The 23726-nt window shown below is 38.4% G+C and overlaps 1 pseudogene; it reads left to right on the forward strand.

Moving 5' to 3' along the window:
- The window catches only part of LOC133059977 (nicotinamide/nicotinic acid mononucleotide adenylyltransferase 1-like), a 55449-nt pseudogene extending 32084 nt beyond the window's left edge, over positions 1-23365 (forward strand).
- The last annotated feature ends 361 nt before the right edge of the window (positions 23366-23726 follow it).

A 23726-nucleotide genomic window follows, 5' to 3' on the forward strand; every position in this document is an offset into this window, starting at 1 on the left:
TCAGGATGGTCCCCTGCAGAAGGAAATGGCAACCCACTCCAGTATTCTTGCCTGGAGAATCCCATGGACAGTGAAGCTTGGTGGGCTACAGTCCATGGGGTTGCAAAGAGTCAGACATGACTGAGTGACTAAGGCTCCATGGCAGAAACCAACACAACATTTTAAAGCAATTTTCCTCCAATTAAAAAATAAAGTTAAAAAATGTGGGTACATCTCATAGAGGTAGAAAAAGCACTTACAATTTCAAATTTCCTAAAGAAAATGCAAAAGAGGAGTGAGGAAGATGAAGTTATTTTGATCTTGGACAGCAAGGTAAATTTTAAACTTACCTTTTTTTTTTTTTTTTAATGATGGTCAGTTTTACACCTGTCAAAGTTGCACTCCATCAGGATTGGGTAGCAGCTTTAGTGAGATTTCTACTTCTGTTCAGTTCACCTCTGTTCCTTTCAGCTGAGAATCCAGTGTATCTAGTGGTTGCAGAAGATCCATATCCTCTTTACAGCTTACTCTTGAGCCAGCCAGACAACAGCTTCAAAATCTCACAAATGTCTTGAGTGAAGAACTACTATATGTCACAGGTCCCTCAAGTCCCCAACTCTGTCACTATAGTCCCTGCAACTGTCTCCCAGCAAAGCCTTCTGCCAAATGTAGCACAGAGCCTCAGGCTAGAAGCAAGGATAGAGCCTCAGGGTCAACTCACTGCTCCCCCTAAGGTCTCATCTCAGGACACCTTGTTTCCAGCCCCGACTACTATAGGTCTCTGCTTCCTAAAGACCCTAAGACTGCAGAAGTCCTACTGTTTCTCGGAAGTTTTGGAACAGCTCTTTCACCTTCCATGCAAAATTCACCTAACGTCTTCTGAGGAAAGCCAGAATGTGCTTAAAACCCTTGAAGACTCCCATTGTATGACTGTATAACTTCCAAGAGCTTTGCCACTTTCTCTTTTTCCCAGAGGTTGTCCTTGACTTTGGCCAAGCCTGGTCTCTCAGCCAATGCCCAGAACTAGCAAATACCCCTCAGGGGTAGGGAAACTCTCAGCTTGCCTGGAATTGTCATCCCTTCTTGACAATTGTACTTCACCTGGTTCTCATGCTTTCTATAGCCCTCCAATGTCATAAAAAATACAGTCTTTGTAATATTTTCCTTTCTAGGTATTGTTAGCAAGATTGATGGTGCATATTAGTATATATCAGAAGCCTAGAATGTTCTCATGTTATTCTTTGAGGTTTCACTTTAAGGACAAAGCATTGACCCCTGTTTCCTAATTAAACTAATATCCAAAACCTACAAAGAACTCATAAAACTGAACATTAAAAAACCAAACAACCCAGTTAAAAAAATTGGGCAGAGTATCTGAATGCACATTTTTCCAAAGAAGATGTACATATGGCCAATAGGTACATCAAAAAGATGTTCAACACCATCAATCATCAGGGAAATTAAAATAAAAATCACAATGGGATATCACCTCACACCTGTCAGAATGGCTGTTATAAATAACAATAAATAACAAATGCTAACCAAGATGTAGAAGAAAGGGAACACTCATGCACTATTGGTAAGAATGTAAAGTAGTGTAGCCAAAATGGAGAACAGTATCGTGATACCTTAAAAAAATAAAAATAGAACTACCATATAATCCAGCAATTCCTCTCCTTGGTATTTGTCTGTGTGTGCTAAATCGCTTCAGTCCTATACAACTCTTTGCCACCCGATGGACTGTAGCCCGCCAGGCTCCTCTGTCCATGGGATTTTCCAGCACAAATACTGGAGTGGGTTGCCATACTTTTCTCCAGGGGATCTTCCTGACACAGGATTGAACCTGTATCTCCTGTGCTCCTGAGTTGCAGCTGGATTCTTTACTGCTGAGCCATGGGGAAGTCCACTGGGTATTTGTTTGAAGAAAAGAAAAACATGAATTAGAAAAAATATGTGCACCCTTATGTTCATTACAGCATTATTTACAATAGCCAAGATATGGGAGCAACCTAAGTGCCCATCAGGAGATGAGCAGATAAAGAATATGTGGTGTACATACACACAATGGAGTATTACTCATCCATAAAAAGGATGAAATCTTGCCATGTGTGACAACATGCATGGACCTAGAAGGTATTATGCTAAGTGAAATAAGTCAGACAAAGAAAAGCAAACAAGGTATGGTTTCAATTATGTATGGAACCAAAAACAAAAGAACAAAAAAGTAATAAAATCAAGAGTTTTAAATACAGAGAACAAACAGGAGGTTACAGACCAGAGAGGGATGAGAGAGGAGAAAAATAGATGAGAGAGATTAGGAGGTACAAAATTCCAGATGCAAATAAATGATTCACAAACATGAAGTGTATGTATGGAAGTATAGTCAATAAAGTTATTAAAACTATGTAATATTTTTTTAGTGTGACATATTGTAGCTAGACTTATTGAAATGTATATAGCTCTTCAACAAATGCTAAAGGATCTTCTCTAGACAGGAAATGCAGAAAGGTTTTATAAATGTGAACCCAAAACAACAAAGTAAATGGCAACGGGACCACACCTATCAATAATTACCCTAAATGTAAATGGGTTGAATGCCCCAACCAAAAGACAAAGATTGGCTGAATGGATACAAAAACAAGACCCCTATATATGCTGTCTACAAGAGACCCACCTCAAAACAAGAGACACATACAGACTAAAAGTGAAGGGCTGGAAAAAAATATTTCATGCAAACGGAGACCAAAAGAAAGCAGGAGTCGCAATACTCATATCAGATAAAATAGACTTTCAAATAAAGGAAGTGAAAAGAGACAAAGAAGGACACTACATAATGATCAAAGGATCAATCAAAAAAGAAGATATAACAATTATAAATATATATGCACCCAACATAGGAGCACCGCAATATGTACGGCAAATGCTAACAAGTATGAAAGAGGAAATTAATAGTAACACAATCATAGTGGGAGACTTTAATACCCCACTCACAACTATGGATAGATCAACTAAACAGAAAATTAACAAGGAAACACAAACCTTAAATGACACAATGGACCAGCTAGACCTAATTGATATCTATAGGACATTTCACCCCAAAACAATCAACTTCACCTTTTTCTCAAGTGCACACGGAACATTCTCCAGAATAGATCACATCCTGGGCCATAAATCTGGTCTTGGAAAATTCAAAAAAATTGAAATCATTCCAGTTATCTTTTCTGACCACAGTGCAGTAAGATTAGATCTCAATTACAGGGAAAAAATTGTTAAAACTTCAAACATATGGAGGCTAAATAACACGCTTCTGAATAACCAACAAATCATAGAAGAAATCAAAAAAGAAATCAAAATATGTATAGAAATGAATGAAAATGAAAACACAACAACCCAAAACCTATGGGACACTGTAAAAGCAGTGCTAAGGGGAAGGTTCATAGCATTACAGGCTTACATCAAGAAACAGGAAAAAAACCAATTAAATAACCTAACTCTACACCTAAAGCAATTAGAGAAGGAAGAAATGAAGAACCCCAGAGTTAGCAGAAGGAAAGAAATCTTAAAAATCAGGGCAGAAATAAATGCAAAAGAAACTAAAGAGACCATAGCAAAAATCAACAAAGCTAAAAGCTGGTTTTTTGAAAAAATAAACAAAATTGACAAACCATTAGCAAGACTCATTAAGAAACAAAGAGAGAAAAACCAAATTAACAAAATTAGAAATGAAAATGGAGAGATCACAACAGACAACACTGAAATACAAAGGATCATAAGAGACTACTACCAGCAGCTCTATGCCAATAAAATGGACAACTTGGATGAAATGGACAAATTCTTAGAAAAGTATAACTTTCCAAAACTGAACCAGGAAGAAATAGAAGATCTTAACAGACCCATCACAAGCAAGGAAATCGAAACTGTCATCAAAAATCTTCCAGCAAACAAAAGCCCAGGACCAGATGGCTTCACAGGAGAATTCTACCAAAAATTTAGAGAAGAGCTAACACCTATCTTACTCAAACTCTTCCAGAAAATTGCAGAAGAAGGTAAGCTTCCAAACTCATTCTATGAGGCCACCATCACCCTAATTCCAAAACCAGACAAAGATGCCACAAAAAAAGAAAACTACAGGCCAATATCACTGATGAACATAGATGCAAAAATCCTTAACAAAATTCTAGCAAACAGAATCCAACAACATATTAAAAAAATCATACACCATGACCAAGTGGGCTTTATCCCAGGAATGCAAGGATTCTTTAATATCCGCAAATCAATCAATGTAATACACCACATTAACAAATTGAAAGATAAAAACCATATGATTATCTCAATAGATGCAGAGAAAGCCTTTGACAAAATTCAACACTCATTTATGATTAAAACTCTCCAAAAAGCAGGAATAGAAGGAACATACCTCAACATAATAAAAGCTATATATGACAAACCCACAGCAAGCATCACCCTCAATGGTGAAAAATTGAAGGCATTTCCCCTGAAATCAGGAACAAGACAAGGGTGCCCACTCTCACCACTACTATTCAACATAGTGTTGGAAGTGCTGGCCACAGCAATCAGAGCAGAAAAAGAAGTAAAAGGAATCCAGATAGGAAAAGAAGAAGTAAAACTCTCACTGTTTGCAGATGACATGATCCTCTACATAGAAAACCCTAAAGATTCTACCAGAAAATTACTAGAGCTAATCAATGAATATAGTAAAGTTGCAGGATATAAAATTAACACACAGAAATCCCTTGCATTCCTATATACTAACAATGAAAAAACAGACAGAGAAATTAAGGAAACAATACCATTCACCATTGCAACAAAAAGAATAAAATACTTAGGAGTATATCTACCTAAAGAAACAAAGGACCTATACATAGAAAACTATAAAACACTGATGAAAGAAATCAAAGAGGACACAAACAGATGGAGAAACATACCGTGTTCATGGATTGGAAGAATTAATATTGTCAAAATGGCTATTCTACCCAAAGCAGTCTATAGATTCAATGCAATCCCTATCAAGCTACCAACGGTATTTTTCACAGAACTAGACCAAAGAATTTCACAATTTGTATGGAAATACAAAAAACCTCGAATAGCCAAAGTAATCTTGAAAAAGAAGAATGGAACTGGAGGAATCAACCTGCCTGACTTCAGACTCTACTACAAAGCCACAGTCATCAAGACAGTATGGTACTGGCACAAAGACAGAAATATAGATCAATGGAACAGAATAGAAAGCCCAGAGATAAATCCACGAACCTATGGACACCTTATCTTCGACAAAGGAGGCAAGGATATACAATGGAAAAAAGACAACCTCTTTAACAGGTGGTGCTGGGAAAACTGGTCAACCACTTGTAAAAGAATGAAACTAGAACACTTTCTAACACCATACACAAAAATAAACTCAAAATGGATTAAAGATCTAAATGTAAGACCAGAAACTATAAAACTCCGAGAGGAGAACATAGGCAAAACACTCTCCGACATAAATCAAAGCAAGATCCTCTATGACCCACCTCCCAGAATATTGGAAATAAAAGCAAAACTAAACAAATGGGACCTAATGAAACTTAAAAGCTTTTGCACTACAAAGGAAACTATAAGTAAGGTGAAAAGACAGCCCTCAGATTGGGAGAAAATAATAGCAAATGAAGAAACAGACAAAGGACTAATCTCAAAAATATACAAGCAACTCCTGCAGCTCAATTCCAGAAAAATAAATGACCCAATCAAAAAATGGGCCAAAGAACTAAACAGACATTTCTTCAAGGAAGACATACAGATGGCTAACAAACACATGAAAAGATGCTCAACATCACTCATTATTAGAGAAATGCAAATCAAAACCACAATGAGGTACCATTACACACCAGTCAGGATGGCTGCTATCCAAAAGTCTACAAGCAATAAATGCTGGAGAGGGTGTGGAGAAAAGGGAACCCTCTTACACTGTTGGTGGGAATGCAAACTAGTACAGCCGCTATGGAAAACAGTGTGGAGATTTCTTAAAAAACTGGAAATAGAACTGCCATATGACCCAGCAATCCCACTTCTGGGCATACACACTGAGGAAACCAGATCTGAAAGAGACACGTGCACCCCAATGTTCATCGCAGCACTGTTTATAATAGCCAGGACATGGAAGCAACCTAGATGCCCATCAGCAGATGAATGGATAAGGAAGCTGTGGTACATATACACCATGGAATATTACTCAGCCATTAAAAAGAATTCATTTGAACCAGTCCTAATGAGATGGATGAAGCTGGAGCCCCTTATACAGAGTGAAGTAAGCCAGAAAGATAAAGAACATTACAGCATACTGACACATGTATATGGAATTTAGAAAGGTGATAACGATAACCCTATATGCAGAACAGAAAAAGAGACACAGAAATACAGAACAGACTTTTGAACTTTGTGGGAGAAGGTGAGGGTGGGATATTTCAAAAGAACAGCATGTATACTATCTATGGTGAAACAGATCACCAGCCCAGGTGGGATGCACGAGATAAGTGCTCCGGCCTGGTGCACTGGGAAGACCCAGAGGAATCGGGTGGAGAGGGAGGTGGGAGGGGGGATCGGGATTGGGAATACATGTAAATCCATGGCTGATTCATATCAATGTATGACAAAACCCACTGGAAAAAAAACATAATAATAATAAAAATTAAAAAAAAATAAAATAAAATAAAAAAAAAATGAAATGTATATAGGAATATTGAATAACTATGTTGTATAACAGGAACTAACATAGTGTCATAGGTCAATTATACTTCAAACAAATAAACAAACACACCAACTCATAGGAAAAGAGATCAGATTTATGATTACCAGAGTTGGTGGGGGAGAAGAATTGAATCAGGTATTCAAAAGGTACAAGCTTCCAGCTATAAGATATTTAAATACTAGAGACATTATGTACACCATGATAGATATAATTGAGGCTGCTATATGTTATATATAAAAGTTGTTAAGAGAGTAAATCTGAAAAATTCCCAGCACAAGACAAATTTTTCTATTTCTTTACTTTTTATCCACATGAAATAATGGATGCTCACTAAACTCAGTGTGACAGTCACTTCATGGTGTATGTAAATGAAATCTACATGCTATACACCTTAAGTTATACTGTGCCATATGTTAATTTTATTTTAATAAAAATGGAAAAATATAAATAATAATAATATCATCTACATTTTCCCAATAATTTGCAACTATTAATTCTCCCAAAGCACAAGTTAAACAAATATCATCTGATTTTTTCAAATGCCTCTGTCCCTGTAATGAGTCACTTCCTGTTTTGTTTCTTTTTCTGGACATTTTTTTTTTAATTGTGGTACTTCCACCCGGGACACAGACACATCATTGCAAAAGTCCCTCTACACCATATTTCTCTCATATTTGTAATCTGACATCTAACTGGTTTAAAAATAAATTATTAATTTGTTTCTATGAGCTATAAACAAAGCAGGATTGCTTTCATTTGCTTAGCAAAATAGAGAGATCTTTTAATGTGAAATAACTCATTAATTGGCTTGTTATGTCTGCATAGCTATTTTAGAGTAAAGCCCAAGTTCAGTGCATTATCTATAATGGCTTAGAAAATTTAATAGTTAAATTATACACACAGCTTCCCTGCTGGCTCAGATGGTAAAGAATCTGACTGCAATGAAGGACATCCGGGTTTGATCCCTGGGTCAGGAAGATCCCTGGAGAAGGGAATGGCTACCCACTCCAGTACTCTTGCGTAGAGAATTCCATGGAGAGAGGAGCCTGACGGGCTACAGTCCATGGGGTGGCCAAGAGTCAGACATGGCTGAAGCAATTTAGCATGCAGGCACGCATGCACAGATTAAATGAAGAGTACAATGCAAGAAATATTCACCCTGAAGGATAAAGAAAATAATATGTCCTTGGTGTGTCAGAGGTCACTTTAGAGGAAAGCAGTGCTCTGAGCTGTTAATTGACTTATTCATTGATACAACAACTACTGATCAAGTCCTTTATTAAAAGCTTCAGTGACCACTGACTGGTGGCTTTTTAGAATTCTACTTGGTAGAGAAAGTGACTAATCATTTGTAAACGGATTTGGAAGATGACAGACATTGATTAAAGTCCTGGAAAATTAGATATCAAGGGGGATATTAACAGATTACCCAAAGAGGATATGAACAGCAAAATGTGAGATGTTCAAAACTCCAAGTATCTTTACTAAAGTGCTAAAAAAAAAAAAAAAAAAAAAAGATAAGGGCCAAAAATAGTTTATCCCCTTCATGTATCATAGACATTGATTAGTAAAAGACTGTTCAGTTAAAGAAAATAGCATAAATAGCAGAAATTTTGGTCAATAATATCAATCTCTTGCTGTCTTTTCCATAGTGATGTATTTTTATGCTATAAAGTATGAAAAAATTAGAAGTCTTTATATTTAGAAATGGCAACGCACTCCAGTATTCTTGCCTAGAGAATCCTGTGGACAGAGGAGGCTGGTGGGCTGCCATCAATGGGGTTGCACAGAGTTGGACATGACTGAAGCGACTTACCATATTTACCATGGGAAAGACTATAAAATGTTTAGCAAATGGGAAGATAACACCATTGGTGTGTTCATTATTTGAAACTGCAGCAGTGGGGAGTCCTGCCTATGAGATGCTTGAATAGTCCTTGGTTAGAAGAAATCTAGCAAGCAGTAGGGCACTAATGAACTGGAGTCTTGTTTCAGCAACAGTAAATGTGCATGAGATTTGAAGTAGCGAAGTGGGCTTTGTCTCCCCAAGGTGCAACCAATACAGAGTAATTTCCTTACACCCTTATATTCTTCATATAACACCAGCATCACCTGACCTTCAGTTATTCCTGACTCGATAATGCCTGTGGTCACAGATACTTGCATGTTGCTAGGTGATAACAAAATCCCATCAATAGCAGCAGTCTTATTCAACCTATTCCTGCAGATGAGTGATATATATTTGGGTCATGATTCAAACATTAACTCAAGAGAGACTTTTGAAACCATGTCCACTAAATAGGATTAAGGAGTCGGAAGATTGGGGTTCCTCTATCAAATTCAACTCCCATCTCTGGACAGTGAACAGCATTCACTTGGGGAACTATTGATAGCAAAATACTGCAAACATCAAAACACACCTCCAGTTCAGCCCGGGGTGGGAGCTTGGTCATGTGGACCTAATCTGGCCATCTCTTTGTGTGAGAAGCTCCACCACTGAACTATGGACTCAGGAGAAGCAGGGGGAGTGAAAGGAAGCACTGAATGCTTGACCACCAAGGGTTCTGCTGCTGGGTTAAGATCACCAACAGGTACTTTGAAACTTTATTGAGTAAAACAGAGTTTATTTATTTTTAATTTTTTATTAAACTTTTTTTAAATTACAGTATGGCTGATTAACAATGTTGTGATCATTTCAGGTGAATAGCCAAGGGACCCAGCCACACCTATACAAGTACCCATTCACCCCCAAATTCCCCTCCCATTCAAGCTGCCACATAACATTGAGCAGAGTTCCTTGTGCTATACAGTAGGTCCCACTTGGCTATCTATTTTAAATATAGCGGTGAAATGGAGTTTTAACTGTAAATAAAATAAAGTCCTCTTGTTGTTTTTGTTCAGTCGCTAAGTCTTGTCTGACTCTTTGTGACCCCATGGACTGTAGCACACCAGGCTCCTCTATCCTCCTCTATCTCCTGGAGTTTGCTGAAATTCATGTTCATTGAATTGGTGATGCTATCTAATCATCTCCATCCTCTACTTCCCCTTTATCCTTTTGCCTTCAATCTTTCCCAGCTTCAGGGTCTCTTCCAATGAGTCAGCTCTTCACATCAGGTGACTAAAGTTAAAGACTAAACTTTGAGGATCCACAGAAAGAGAGACAAAGCCATCTCTGAAATGGGTGTTAAAGTCTCGAATACATAGGGCAGCCACAGTAACCAGACCTGCATGGGACCAGAGAGACCTATGTTCTCCCAAGCAGCTCGAGATCAGCATATGAGGGTGGGTGGAATATTAGGGAGATAGTTCCAAAGAAGCATGAGAAGGGGATGTAACAAAGTGAGAGGGAAGAAAGGACAGCAACTCAAGGTGTACAGATGAGCACGTGACTACTATGAGAAATGGCTCAGTCACACAGGGGTCCCTGAGGGACAACACGCCTCAGAGCTGTCCCAGCTGAAGGATGAAGTAGCTGGAGTATCGCACCACCAGCTGTGCCATTGACTGAGAAATGAGACGGCAACCCAGGCACATTAATTTCCTGGCACTTCTGATCTTCCATATGTGTATAAGCTAGACATGTTCTTTCATAGGCAGAGAAAGTTTCAGACAGAGCCCTGGGAGTTGTAGCAATTAAACCTTAGCGTTATGGAAATGTAGGTGCCAACAACACCTTCTACACACAAGGGTGAGAGGCATGGCAGAGTGAGTGTGAATGCTAGAACAAAGATGAACTTAAAACCACCATGAGGAAGGTCTTTTCTGATATCTCAGTAGAGAGAAACCAACAGTGGTACCACAAATTAAGAATCATTAACCACTGCACCTCATGGGAAGAGTTGACTCATTGGAAAAGACCCTGATGCTGGGAGGGATTGGAGGCAGGAGGAGAAGGGGAAGACAGAGGATGAGATGGCTGGATGGCATCACTGACTCGATGGACATGACTTTGAGTAAACTCCGGGAGTTGGTGATGGACAGGGAGACCTGGCGTGCATGGGGTCGCAAAGAGTTGGACATGACTGAGCGACTGAAATGAACTGAACTGAACTGAACCACTGCAGATGTAGAGTATTTTTTATTTGGTATGCAGCATAAGTATAACAAATATGTATCCATATTTATATTTATGCTTACTCTAATGGAGTATGTTTCTCATCCCTTGCCTTGAGCCAAGAAATTTGTTTTATCTTTTTTCATTTATTTATTGCCTAGATTAGATAACCACAGATGTTGAATGAATTAATAATATGAATGTGCTTGCCAACCGGACAGCCCTTTGTAGAATGAGTGCAGAACCAAGTTTGTTTGGGCATGAGTGAGTCACAGAAAAGTGCTGTCAAGATCTGTGCAACACTGCACAAATATTAGTTAATAAGAGAATGATGACCTGGGTGTGATATTGTGCATGGCAGAGGCTCCAAAAGAAAAGGGACATTCCCAGGGTTTTTGGCTGCCCACAGAAGGAATTTCTATTTTCTCTCTGACCCCATGTGGTAAATCAAATCTTGTAATAGAGCATGGGCCACAACCCACATAATGACAATTACATACTCAAACAAAAAGTATGTTAAACAAGTCTGATTTTGTATCAGAATCCACTATTAATTTTTTAAATTAACTTTTTATTTTCAAAATTAATGTATGTTATAAAAATTCTGAAATTTTAAAAATGTGTGCAGGAGAAAATATAAGTCCTTTGACATTCTAACCCTCTTAAAGTAGATGAGTTACTTTGGCATGTTTACCTCCAAAATGCTTCCGGTTCGTTTCTTTACCACTTTAGCACAGCTTTCTACATTTGGCATATTCATAATCAACAATGCCAAGGAGACCATCCATCCCGATCTTGCCTGACCTGAGCATCTGGGTCAAAGACACACTCTTGGAGAGCAGAGATTATGCCCACGTGCTGAGACTACAGAGAGCAATGAAAGATGTGTGTTTCTTATAAGCTTCTCACTCTATGGTATTCCACTATAGCAGCCTAAATTGTCTAAGACAGAAATTGTTTACCAAGAGGTAATGGTCTTGTTCTAACAAAATACCGTAAAAAATGTAGAAATGACTTTGGAACTGGGGAGTGGGTGGAGACTGGAAGACTTTTGAAGTGCATGCTAGCAAAGTCTAGATTGTTGGGAACAGACTTCCGAAAATGGTTCTAGTAAAAGCTCAGAAAGAAAAGAGAGCTGTAGAGAAGGTTTTCATCTTCTTCAGTTCAGTCGCTCAGTCATGTCTGACTCTTTGCAACCCCATGAACCGCAGCACGCCAGGCTTCCTTGTCCATCACCAACTCCCAGAGTCCACCCAAACTCATGACCACTGAGTCGGTGATGTCATCTAACCAAATGCTTAAATTACTGTGAATAGAACATTGGTAGAAACATTCTGATGAAGTCTCAGATGGATGTGAGGAACATGTTATTGGACAATGATTACAACTTTTATCCTTGTTATAAAATGGCAAAATTGGTTGAACTGTGTTTGTGCTCTAGCATTTTGCAGAAAGTAGAATTTTCAAGCAATGAACTTGGACGTTTAGCTGAAGAGATTTTTAAGCTAAGTGTTGAATGAGTCATTTGGGTCTTCCTGGCTGCTTATAGTAAAATGGATAGGAGCCAAATAAATTGCAGATGGAATTGTTAAGCAAAAAGGAACCAGAAATGATTGGTCTGTTCATATTACAAAAATTTGTGTTTGGGAAGGGGCACTAAAAATGTGGCAAACCAACTTTTTGATGAGGAGAATAGAGTGGGTGAGAACCAGGGACTTCATCTTAGCAAAAACAGGAGTAGATATGGAATTGTGCCAATGGAAATATTGCAAGCTGGGAAAATAAGACAAAATGAAGGAAAACTGCCAGGCTTCTGAGACCCTACATGATCGACCCTATTCAGCTATGAATACACATTACTGTTTAAGACAAGGAGGAAGGACTCTGAAGATCCTTCAGAAATCATCAGGGCTGCCACACCCACCTAAGGACCAGAGAGCAGGGGTGGGGTGGGGGAGCAGGTCCACTCGACTTCAGTTTCAAAAGGTGGGGCCAAAACCCAGTGCAGCTATGAGGGCATGGCTGCCTGACATAGCCATAGAAAATTCATAATAAGTGAGTATGATTGATTGTGTTCAAATAAAAGTTTGTGATCACTGAAATATGAATATCAAATAATTTTAACTTATAAAATATACTTCTTTTGATTTTTCCTAACATCATAAAATTTAAGATCTATTCTTCATTTATGTGTCATATAAGAGCCGGTTGCAGGACCAATTTGACTGGAGGGCTGTACTGTGGTGACCCCTGCTTTAAATTTTCACATGGATTTTAGAATTAACTTGTCTTATCTATAAAAAAATATGTCACTATTTTCTTTCACATTGCATTAAATCTATTGATGAATTTGAGGATAAATAACCTCTTAACTGTATTGAATATTCCAATACATGAACACAGTATGTGTCTCTATTTATAGACATTCTTTGATTGCTTTCATCTGTGTTTACAGTTTTTAGCATATAGATCCTAGGCATATTTCATTAGGTTTCTAACATGGCTAGTAAGCCCCAACACAATTGACATTTTGGGCTGGATGATTCTGTGTTACGAGTGGTTCCTCTGTAGCATCACAAAATGCTTAGTACCATCCTTGGCATCACCTAATAGATGTCAGTAGTACCCATAACCCCACTGTGACGACTGAAAATGCTTTCAGACATTATGAACTCCTGGTTAAGAATCATTTATATATATATATATATATATATACATATATATAAAGAATCACTTATATGTATATAATACTTTAATATAATACTATATTATATATAATACTTTAAAAATACTCTTTCAAATATAGAAGTATAATTCATTTTTCAAGTTGACTTTTAACTTGCAATATTGCTCACTCATTTTTGCATTCTAGGGACTTTTTTGTAAAGTCCTAGGAACTTTCTGGCTTCCCTGGTGGCTCAGTGGTGAGGAATTTGCCTGCCAATAGAGGAGATGTGGGTTCAATCCTAAGGTTGGGAAGATCCCTTGGAGAAGAAAACGGCAACCCACTCCAGTATTCCTGCCTGGAAAATCTCATTAACAGAGGAGTCTTGTGGGCTACAGTCCACGGGGTCACAAAATAATCAGGCACGACTCAGCAACTAAACAATAATAATTTTCTACATAGACAATCATGTTGTCTACAAACAGAATATTTTATTTCCTCCTTTTTTAAAAAATTTTTCCTTGACTTATTGAAATTGCTAAACTTCCAGTACAATATGTAATAAGAATCAGGGGGACAGGTATCCTTGCCTGTTTCCTTACCTTTCAGTTTTTCATTACTAAGTACAGTTTAAGCTGCAGGGCTTCCTTGTTACCTTTATCAGCTCTTTTATATTCCTAGTTTGATATGAAATTTATTTGCTGCTCTTCAGTAGCCCAGTCATGTCCAACTTTTTGCAACACCATGGACTGCAGCCTGCCAGGCTTCCCTGTCCTATACCATCTCCTGGAGTTTACTCAAACTCATGTCCACTGAGTCAGTGATGCCACCCAACCATCTCATCCTTTGTTGCCCCCTTCTCGTCTTACCCTCAATCTTTCCCAGCATCAGGGTCTTTTCCAACGAGCCAGCTCTTCTCATCAGGTTGCCAAAGTATTGGAGCTTCAATACAAAGTAAATAAGCCAGCTTACTGTGTTCCCTATGTACTCATGAAAGTACTCAGTCCCCAAAGTTCTGATGTGAACACCTGCGCCATCAATCACATCCTCCTATTTTTAACCCAGTACCTCCCAAACACCGACAGAGCCTGCACAGAGCCGGATTTGGGGTTCATAGGGTCGCTTAAGAAAGACATTTTAAAAGGCACAGCTGTTCTTGCTCTGAACCTGGGGATGGGGTTCACAAGGTGGCACGTGTATAAGAACCACTGCTTCAGCTCATATTGTAGCTTTATTTCCTACAGTCCATAGAAATAGCCTTCATGGCAAACTGCATTTTGAAATATATAGAGCATTTGAATATGTACATGTAGGAAAAAGCCATTCTAAGCAGACGTTATAACCAGTCACAGAAACAGTGGCAGAGAAGAGTGCTTCATGCAGTGACTTTTGATGACTGCTGGTCCAGCCCAATGGCTGATTTGCTTGGAGTTGGGGTACAGGTGCATTTAGGAAATATCTGGGATTGGAGTGTAGAGGGCCTTGCGTGTCAAGTACACCCAGGTTCATTGCCCAGGCAAAAGGGAGTCAGTGGAGGCTTTTAAAATGAATGAAGACAAGATAGAATTATGGGCCAAGGACATACATCTATCTGCCAACTGTAATAGTAACTGATGTGCTGTGAATGAACATGAGAAACAGAAAGCAGGGTCAACAAATGAGAGAAAGCAAAGATCAGAGGTGGCCTGGGGAGCACCGGGGAGCACTGGGGAGCACTGGAGAGCACTGAGGAGCAGATACTGAGCACTAGAAGGCGAGGAGGAGGAGATTTGGAGACAATTTTATTTGAGTCACAGATTTCAACTTTTAAGGCTAACTATCCAGTTTAAGTGGGGATCAGTGTTTTAATTTACAAAATCAAAAATCCACCCTTAAGATTTACTCAGTGCAGAATATCTTGTGGATATATATTGGATAAATGTGCTAACATTTCCAATGTAAATTTAGTTTGCAGTATTGCATTTCTCTTTAACTTTTTGAAGAGTTCTCAGTCCTTTATTAAATTGCATCAGAATAAATGAGTTAAGAACTTGGATTACTTTCTATAATTTTGAGAAAGAAGAACGGAACTGGAGGAATCAACCTGCGTGACTTCAGAGTATACTACAAAGCCACAGTCATCAAGACAGTATGGTACTAGCACAAAGACAGAAATATAGATCAATGGAACAGAATAGAAAGCCCAGAGATAAATTCATGAACCTATGGACACCTTATCTTTGACAAAGGAGGCAAGAATATACAATGGAAAAAAGACAACCTCTTTAACAAGTGGTGCTGGGAAAACTTGGAAAAGAATGAAACTAGAACACTTTCTAACACCATACACAAAAATAAACTCAAAATGGATTAAAGATCTAAATGTAAGACCAGAAACTATAAAACTCCTAGAGAACAACATAGGCAAAACACTCTCCGACATAAATCACAGCAGGATCCTCTATGACCCACCTCCCAGAATATTGGAAATAAAAGCAAAACTAAACAAATGGGACCTAATGAAACTTAAAAGCTTTTGCACAACAAAGGAAACTATAAGCAAGGTGAAAAGACAGCCTTCAGATTGGGAGAAAATAATAGCAAATGAAGAAACAGACAAAGGATTAATCTCAAAAATATACAAGCAACTCTTGCAGCTCAATTCCAGAAAAGTAAATGACCCAATCAAAAAATGGGCCAAAGAACTAAACAGACATTTCTCCAAAGAAGACATACAGATGGCTAACAAACACATGAAAAGATGCTCAACATCACTCATTATCAGAGAAATGCAAATCAAAACCACAATGAGGTACCATTACACGCCAGTCAGGATGGCTGCTATCCAAAAGTCTACAAGCAATAAATGCTGGAGAGGGTGTGGAGAAAAGGGAACCCTCTTACACTGTTGGTGGGAATGCAAACTAGTACAGCCATTATGGAGAACAGTGTGGGGATTCCTTAAAAAACTGGAAAGAGAACTGCCATATGACCCAGAAATCCCACTTCTGGGCATACACACTGAGGAAACCAGATCTGAAAGAGACACGTGCACCCCAATGTTCATCGCAGCACTGTTTATAATAGCCAGGACATGAAAGCAACCTAGATGCCCATCAGTAGACAAACGGATAAGGAAGCTGTGGTACATATACACAATGGAATATTAGTCAGCCATTAAAAAGAATTCATTTGGATCAGTTCTAATGAGATGGATCAAACTGGAGTCCATTATACAGAGTGAAGTAAGCCAGAAAGATAAAGACCATTACAGTATACTAACACATATATATGGAATTTAGAAAGATGGTAATGTTAACCCTATATGCAAAACAGAAAAAGAGACACAGATGTACAGAACAGACTTTTGGACTCTGTGGGAGAAGGCGAGGGTGGGATGTTTTGAGAGAACAGCATCAAAACATGTATATTATCTAGGGTGAAACAGATCACCAGCCTATGTTGGATGCATGAGACAAGTGCTCGGGCCTGGTGCACTGGGAAGACCCAGAGGGATGGGGTGGAGAGGGAGGTGGGAGGGGGGATCGGGATGGGGAATACATGTAAATCCATGGTTGATTCATGTCAATGTATGACAAAACCCACTACAATATATATATATATATATAAAAAAGAATTTGGATTACTTTCTAGTTCAAGACATATATGTAATTATCCTCTGTTGCCTTACATTATTGCTTTTTTACCTATGCTATTTCTTAACTTTAATGTTTTATTTCTCATTACCCTGTATCCACACTTAACTCAAGGAAATATAACCAGAACTAACTTCTGGGACAGTTTGTGAGAATTTGAGGACTTGAGGGACATTTTTAATGAGAATTTTTCCAAAGGATAGAAATACAGCAAAGTATGACCAAGGTATTCCTCTAATATACCTCAGTCAATAACCTCTAAGTCTTAATTCACAATATGTCTTTATTTTCTGACTGATTTTTTCTCACCTTATGAAGGAGAATTCAACCTTCACATTTTACCATAGCTTTCATTATATGAGCAGTAATGATTTTGATTCTATCCCCTAAGGTTTTTTTTTTTTTTTGCCAGGCCCATTTGCTTTTCCCCTTGGGGGCAAGGAAGCAGGTAGGGTAAAATCATATTTCCCTTTATCTTTCTTCCTTCAGATACAGCTGGTGGCCAGGAGGGCCAGTAGGGAAGGTGAGTGTGTGGGAATAACCAACCTTCATTGGTTCCATTTTGTGAATGAATAAAAGTTACCAGTTTGAAAGTTTACAAACCTAGCTTCTTTCACAACCACCCCAAAGTGGAAACAATCCAGAAGTACTTCAACAGGTGAATGGATTAACAAAGTACGGTACCTCCATACAGTGGAGTACTATTCTTTAACAAAAGGAACAAACCATTGATTCATGTGACAACATAGATAAAATAAATGGATAAAGTTTAATGCATTTTACTACTAAGATTGCTGGGAGGTGATGGAATTCCAGTTGAACTATTTCAAATTCTGAAAGATTTATGCAGTTAAAATGCTGCACTCAGTATGTCAGCAAATCTGGAAAACTCAGCAGTGGCCACAGGACTGGAAAAGGTCAGTTTTCATCCCAATCTTAAAGAAGGGCAATGTCAAATAATGTTCCACTTAACAAACAGTTGCATTCATTTCACGTGCTGGTAAGGCTATGATCAAAATCCTTCAAGTTAGGCGTTAGCAGTGTATGAACTGAGAACTTCCAAACATACACGTGAGTTTAGAAAAGGCAGAGGAACCAGGGGCAAATTGCCAACATTCGTTGGATCATAGAGAAAGCAAGGGGATTCCAGAAAAACACCTACTTCTGCTTCATTGATTATGTTAAAATCTTTGACTGTGTGGATCACAATTGTGGAAAATTCTTAAAAAGATGGCACTACCAGACCACCTTACCTGTCTCCTCAGAAACCTATATGTGGGTCAAGAAGCAACAGTTAGAACCAGACTTGAAACAACAGACTGGTTCCAAATTGGGAAAGGAATACATCAAGTCTATATATTGTCACCCTGTTTATTTAACTTATATGCAGAGAATATCATGCAAAATGTCGGACTGGATGAATCACAAGCTGCTGGAATCAAGATAACTTGGAGAAATATCAACAATCTCAGATTTGCAGAAGATACCACTCTAATGGCAGAAAGTGAAGAGGAACTAAAGAACCTCTTGCTGAAGGTGAAAGAGGAGAATGAAAAAGCTGGCCTAAAACCAACATTCAAAAAACTAAGATCATAGCATCCAGTCCCCTTACTTCATAGCAAACAGAGAGTGAACAAATGAAAACAGGGACAGACTTTATTTTTCCAGGCTCCAAAATCACTGTGGATGGTGATTTCAAGGATAGTCATGAAATCAAAATACGCTAGCTCCTTGGAGAAAGCTATGACAAACATAGACAATGTATCAAAAAGCAGAGACATCACTTTACCTATAAAGGTCCATTTAATCAAAGCTATGGTTTTCCCCTGCAGTAGTGTATGGATGTGAGAGTTGGGCCATGAAGAAGGTTGAAGAATTGATGCTTTTGAATGGTGGTGCTGGAGAAGACTCTTGAGAGTCCCTTGGACAGCAAAGAGATCATATCAGTCCATCCTAAAGGAAATCAACCCTGAATATCAATTGGAAGGACTGATGGTGAAGCTGAAGCTCCAGTATTTTGGCCACCTGATGTGGAGAGCTGACTCTATGGAAAAGACCCTGATGCTGGGAAAGACTGAGGGCAAGAGAAGAAGGGGTGACAGAGGACGAGATGGTTGGGTGGCATCACTGACTCAATGGACATGAGTTTGAACAAACTTTGGGGGATAGTGAAGGACAGGGAAGCCCGTGCTTCAGTCCATGGGTTGCAGAGTCAGGCATGACTTAGTGACTGAACAACAAATACAGTTCATGTTAATTATGCTTCCTTACTACCTACTGTGAGTCCTGCAGATAACCATGAAACCTGGGCTGAGAAACAATGGACATCATGTTGAAAAATATTATAGACAATGGACAGCAAGGCTGGACATCTAGACTAAGACTCTTAGGAGAGTACTTGTAGATAATAGAGAGTGTTGCACATATTTGACCAGAACAATATGTCTATCAAGCCACAGCTTATACAAAAAACTGGGTTTTTTTTTTTTAGCTATTCCTAGGATAGACTGTAGAAGCTAAAAGTAATGTGATGAATTAATAAATTATTATAGGTGTTTGAATTAAAGAATATGAGCAGACAGTAGGAGGGCAAAAGAAGAAATTGATTTTTATAAGAAGGATTTATAAGGAAATAGATTAACATGAGAGTACTCAAAGTCTGCAATAACTGAAAGACATCTGAAGAATGACCTACATTTTAGAGACTGAGAAAATAGGAGAAAGAAGCCTGCAGGGGCAGTTGCTTTCAGAAATGACAATGATTTTTACTCCAAGAACATTTGCAGTGTTTACTGCCAACAGAAAGAGAGAACCCAGTAGGAGCCAGATAGAAAGTTCATGCCTGGGGCACACAGCCTTTGGTGTGGTGGAGGTGACCGAAGTTCCATTTTCCTTCTCTTTCACTGAGGGAGAAGGCTTATCTGGTCTTTCCCCCTGGAAGGTCACAAAGACCTTTGTGACAAGACCGGGAGGGATGGGTAAGGCCTGGACACAGCGGTGGAGAGCAGGTCTTCCTCGCTGCCTACCCCTCTGATTTCATCAGAGCAGCAACTGCCTAGTCTTCCCATCCTCAGAGGTCTTTGGAACCAGGGGAGGTGCAACACTTTATGCTCAAGTCGTTTTCTCTGCTTGAATACCCCAGCTGCCCGAAAGGGAAGCGGCAACACCACAGATGCAGGAATCAGTAACGCTCAAAACTCTGAAAACTAGTGCTTCACTTTGCTGTCTATCCAGTCTTTATGACCACCGTCTTAGAATCACAGATTCGGGATGAGATGTGGACGATGACTAGAGTCACTTTGACTTGCACCCCCAGCACTCAGGACAGCACAAAGCTGTGAGATATGCTCACAGCAACTTTGAAATGAAGTTGTTTCAAGCTCATTAAAAGCAGGTTTCTACCGATGGGAGTGCCCAGGATCCCGAGTGTCCAGGACACTATGAACCCACGATCCCTTTCTATGCATGGTATTGTACAATCTCCTGTTTGTCTTTTTAACTATTGGTTTTAAGTAAAGTATGTCTTTTTGCCCTATTGTTTTTACTGAAAGACTATTTTTTAGTTAAGTTTGTCAGTCTCCAAAATGCCTCCCACACCATATTGCTATGAAAAATTCCCTGAGATTTTTATACTACTTAGAAGGTGTTAAGCTTTATAAAAAATTTTTTTAAATTGGAAATACATTTTTACTTAGACAAATTTCACTTAAATTTGCAGAAGAGTTTTCAGGAGCACAAAGGGTTTCTTTATATCCTTCATTCAGATTCCCCTAGTGTTACCTTACATAACCATTGGACATTGATCAATTCTAAGAAATTAACATTGCTACATTACTATCAACTAAGGTTTATTTAAATGTAACCCATTTTCCCACTGATTTCTCAAGACCACACACTGCATTTAGTCATCACATTTCTAAAAATTTTTTTAATCAGACAGTTTATCAATCTGTCCTATTTCTCCCGATGCTTTTGAAGAATATTGGTCAGCTATCTTGTAAAATGTCCTTCAGTTTGGGTTTGTCTATTCTTATCCCTTGATTAGATGGAGTTTGGAAAAATTGGAGGGAGAATTTATTTTTATAAAAATACAGTAAGGGTGATTTGCCTGTCTCATCACATTTTATCAGAAGATGTATGATGTCAAAACAATTTATTACTGGTACCCTTTTTAATTTGGTCACTAGGTTAATTGGTGTCTGCCCATATTTTCTGCTACAAAGTTATTATTTTTTCCTTTCTGTTCTCTGTTTATTAGAAGACAGTCACAGTCCAGCCCACACTTAACAGAGGGGGATTAACCTTCACCTCTTGGAGAGAGAAATAACAAAGAACCTGCAGGCATATGTCACAATCACCACAGTGATTAAAAAATACTTGACATTCATCCATGGGTATTGCCTGCAACAATGTAACTGTGATGTTCTAACGGTAATTTTCTGTTTTCCTCATTCTGCCCACATTTATTAATTGGAATTCTTCTGTAAGAAAGCTTTTTCCCCTTTCCCCTCCTTATTTATTTAGTTATTGGAGACAGAATTGAACTCTAAATAGATTAAAGAGCAAAAGTAAGAAAAAAATACAAAGCTAACCTAAGGATAAGGAAAACAATATAAATACACCAAAAACATTAGAGAAAATTAACATTTTTAATCAACAGTTGATACCCATAGAGTGTTTTAAAACAATTTAACAGACAGGGAACAACATATATGAAGCATACTGTAAGTTTTGGAAACATATGTAAAAGACAATAAATCAAAGTCTAGCATATCCAAAAATTCTTGCAAATGAGCTACAAAGATGATGACAAAAACAACAAGATGACAACAAAAAATAACAACACAAAAGCAGAAAAGTTAAGGAGTTCCTTTTTTTTAATTTTTTTCCATTTATTTTTATTAGTTGGAGGCTAATTACTTTACAATATTGTAGTGGTTTTCGCCATACATTGACATGAATCAGCCATGGATTTACATGGGTTCCCCATCCCGATCCCCCCTCCCACCTCCCTCTCCATCCCATCCCTCTGGGTCTTCCCAGTGCACCAGCCCTGAGCACTTGTCTCATGCATCCAACCTAGGCTGGTGATCTGTTTCACCCTTGATAGTATACACCAGCCCAGGAATTTCTATTTTTAAAAATCAACAAAGGATATGGATGGGCAATAACCAGAAAACTACTTTAAAATTCCATTTGATAAACTAAGATACTTAAATTAAAGCAACGAGATACAAGGACTCTTGTCAGTCAGCCTTGAGGACGTGAGTTACAATATGGATGTGGATCCTTTGTTATAGCTCAACTTGGAGAAGACTGTTGACACACAAGTTGGAATGATTCTGATAGCCAACCTTGCAGAGTGCTTCAGAATGACAGAATTTCCTTTGTAAGAATGATAAAGGACATGTCAGGGTTTTGCACTTAGACCAACAACTTAACATTGTTAGCCTAGAAAATTCCGAGAAGACAATTGTTCTCCTTGCTTGTGGTTTTTTATTCTAGTCACCAACATGCAACTCAGGTTGTTTGAACTGGTCAAGAACTACACGAACGCAATAGGAAAATATAGTTAGACAAGGCACAATTTATCCTGTCAGCAAGGCATAAAAGAAGCATCAAACTCTTCTTTGCCCATTGCCGAGTTATCATTGCATATCTTGCCACCAAGAATTCAAAGCAGGTGGAAGTGTGTGCATGGGAAAGACTTCATAAGGAGTGGCTAGAGACTGCTCAGGTGCTCAGACACCATCGAGAGAAATTGGAGACTAGTAGCTGTGATAACTGGAAGGACTCACCTATGCCAGAAAGACCTGAATGGAGAAGGAAGTTGGCTGAGCAAAGCCAAGATTTTAGTCAAAAGAAATCCGTGGGGTCAGAAGCAAAAGGTGTCCAAAGGTAACATTGCTGTGTGGGGCAGACTTATTGGGGTCCTTTGGTGATCCCAACCTGCAGAAGAATGAGGATTTCACCCAAATTTAAGAAAGTATGAGTTCATAGGTATTACCCAGGCAGGGATTGTTGTTCAGAAATTCATCTGTGAACCAGATGTTCTGTGAAAACATCAGAACAACATTCTTCTAGTGAATAAATGGATTACCAATGACATCTTATTCACAAAGACCCAGCAAGGCCTCAGAAGGAGTTAGAGCATTCACTACTTGGTACTAGATCTTGTCCAAGAGTATACTGAAAAGCATAATTTTTATGACTCCAAGAGTGAAGAGAGGCATTTTGGGGTGATACTGGCTCCTTTGCAGAAAGACAGTGTGGATTCTAAGTCATAAAAAATTCTACAGCATGATATTTTGGACTTCCTTTTGGGAATTTGAGACAATCAAAGTGTTAGTAACTGGGGAAAAGAATTGTGATCCTGTCTCTTAAACTAAAACTTAAAATTTTGATAAAAATCAGTAGTAAATTAAAATCAGCTTTGTCTCTCTATCAGAAGTTGCTAAGGTGAATGTTTTCAATATGGTCTCTCTTTTTCAGGATGTACAAATCTTTTAATCTTTATTTTTGTTTTTCCAGCTGTGTTGGGATATAATTGACATATAGCACTGCCTAAACTTACAGTATAATTATTTAATTTAAATACATCATGAAATGATTACTGCAATAAGTTTAGAGAGTATCATTTTCTCATAT

Source organism: Dama dama, chromosome 7, assembly GCF_033118175.1.
Source record: "Dama dama isolate Ldn47 chromosome 7, ASM3311817v1, whole genome shotgun sequence".
NCBI lineage: Eukaryota > Metazoa > Chordata > Mammalia > Artiodactyla > Cervidae > Dama > Dama dama.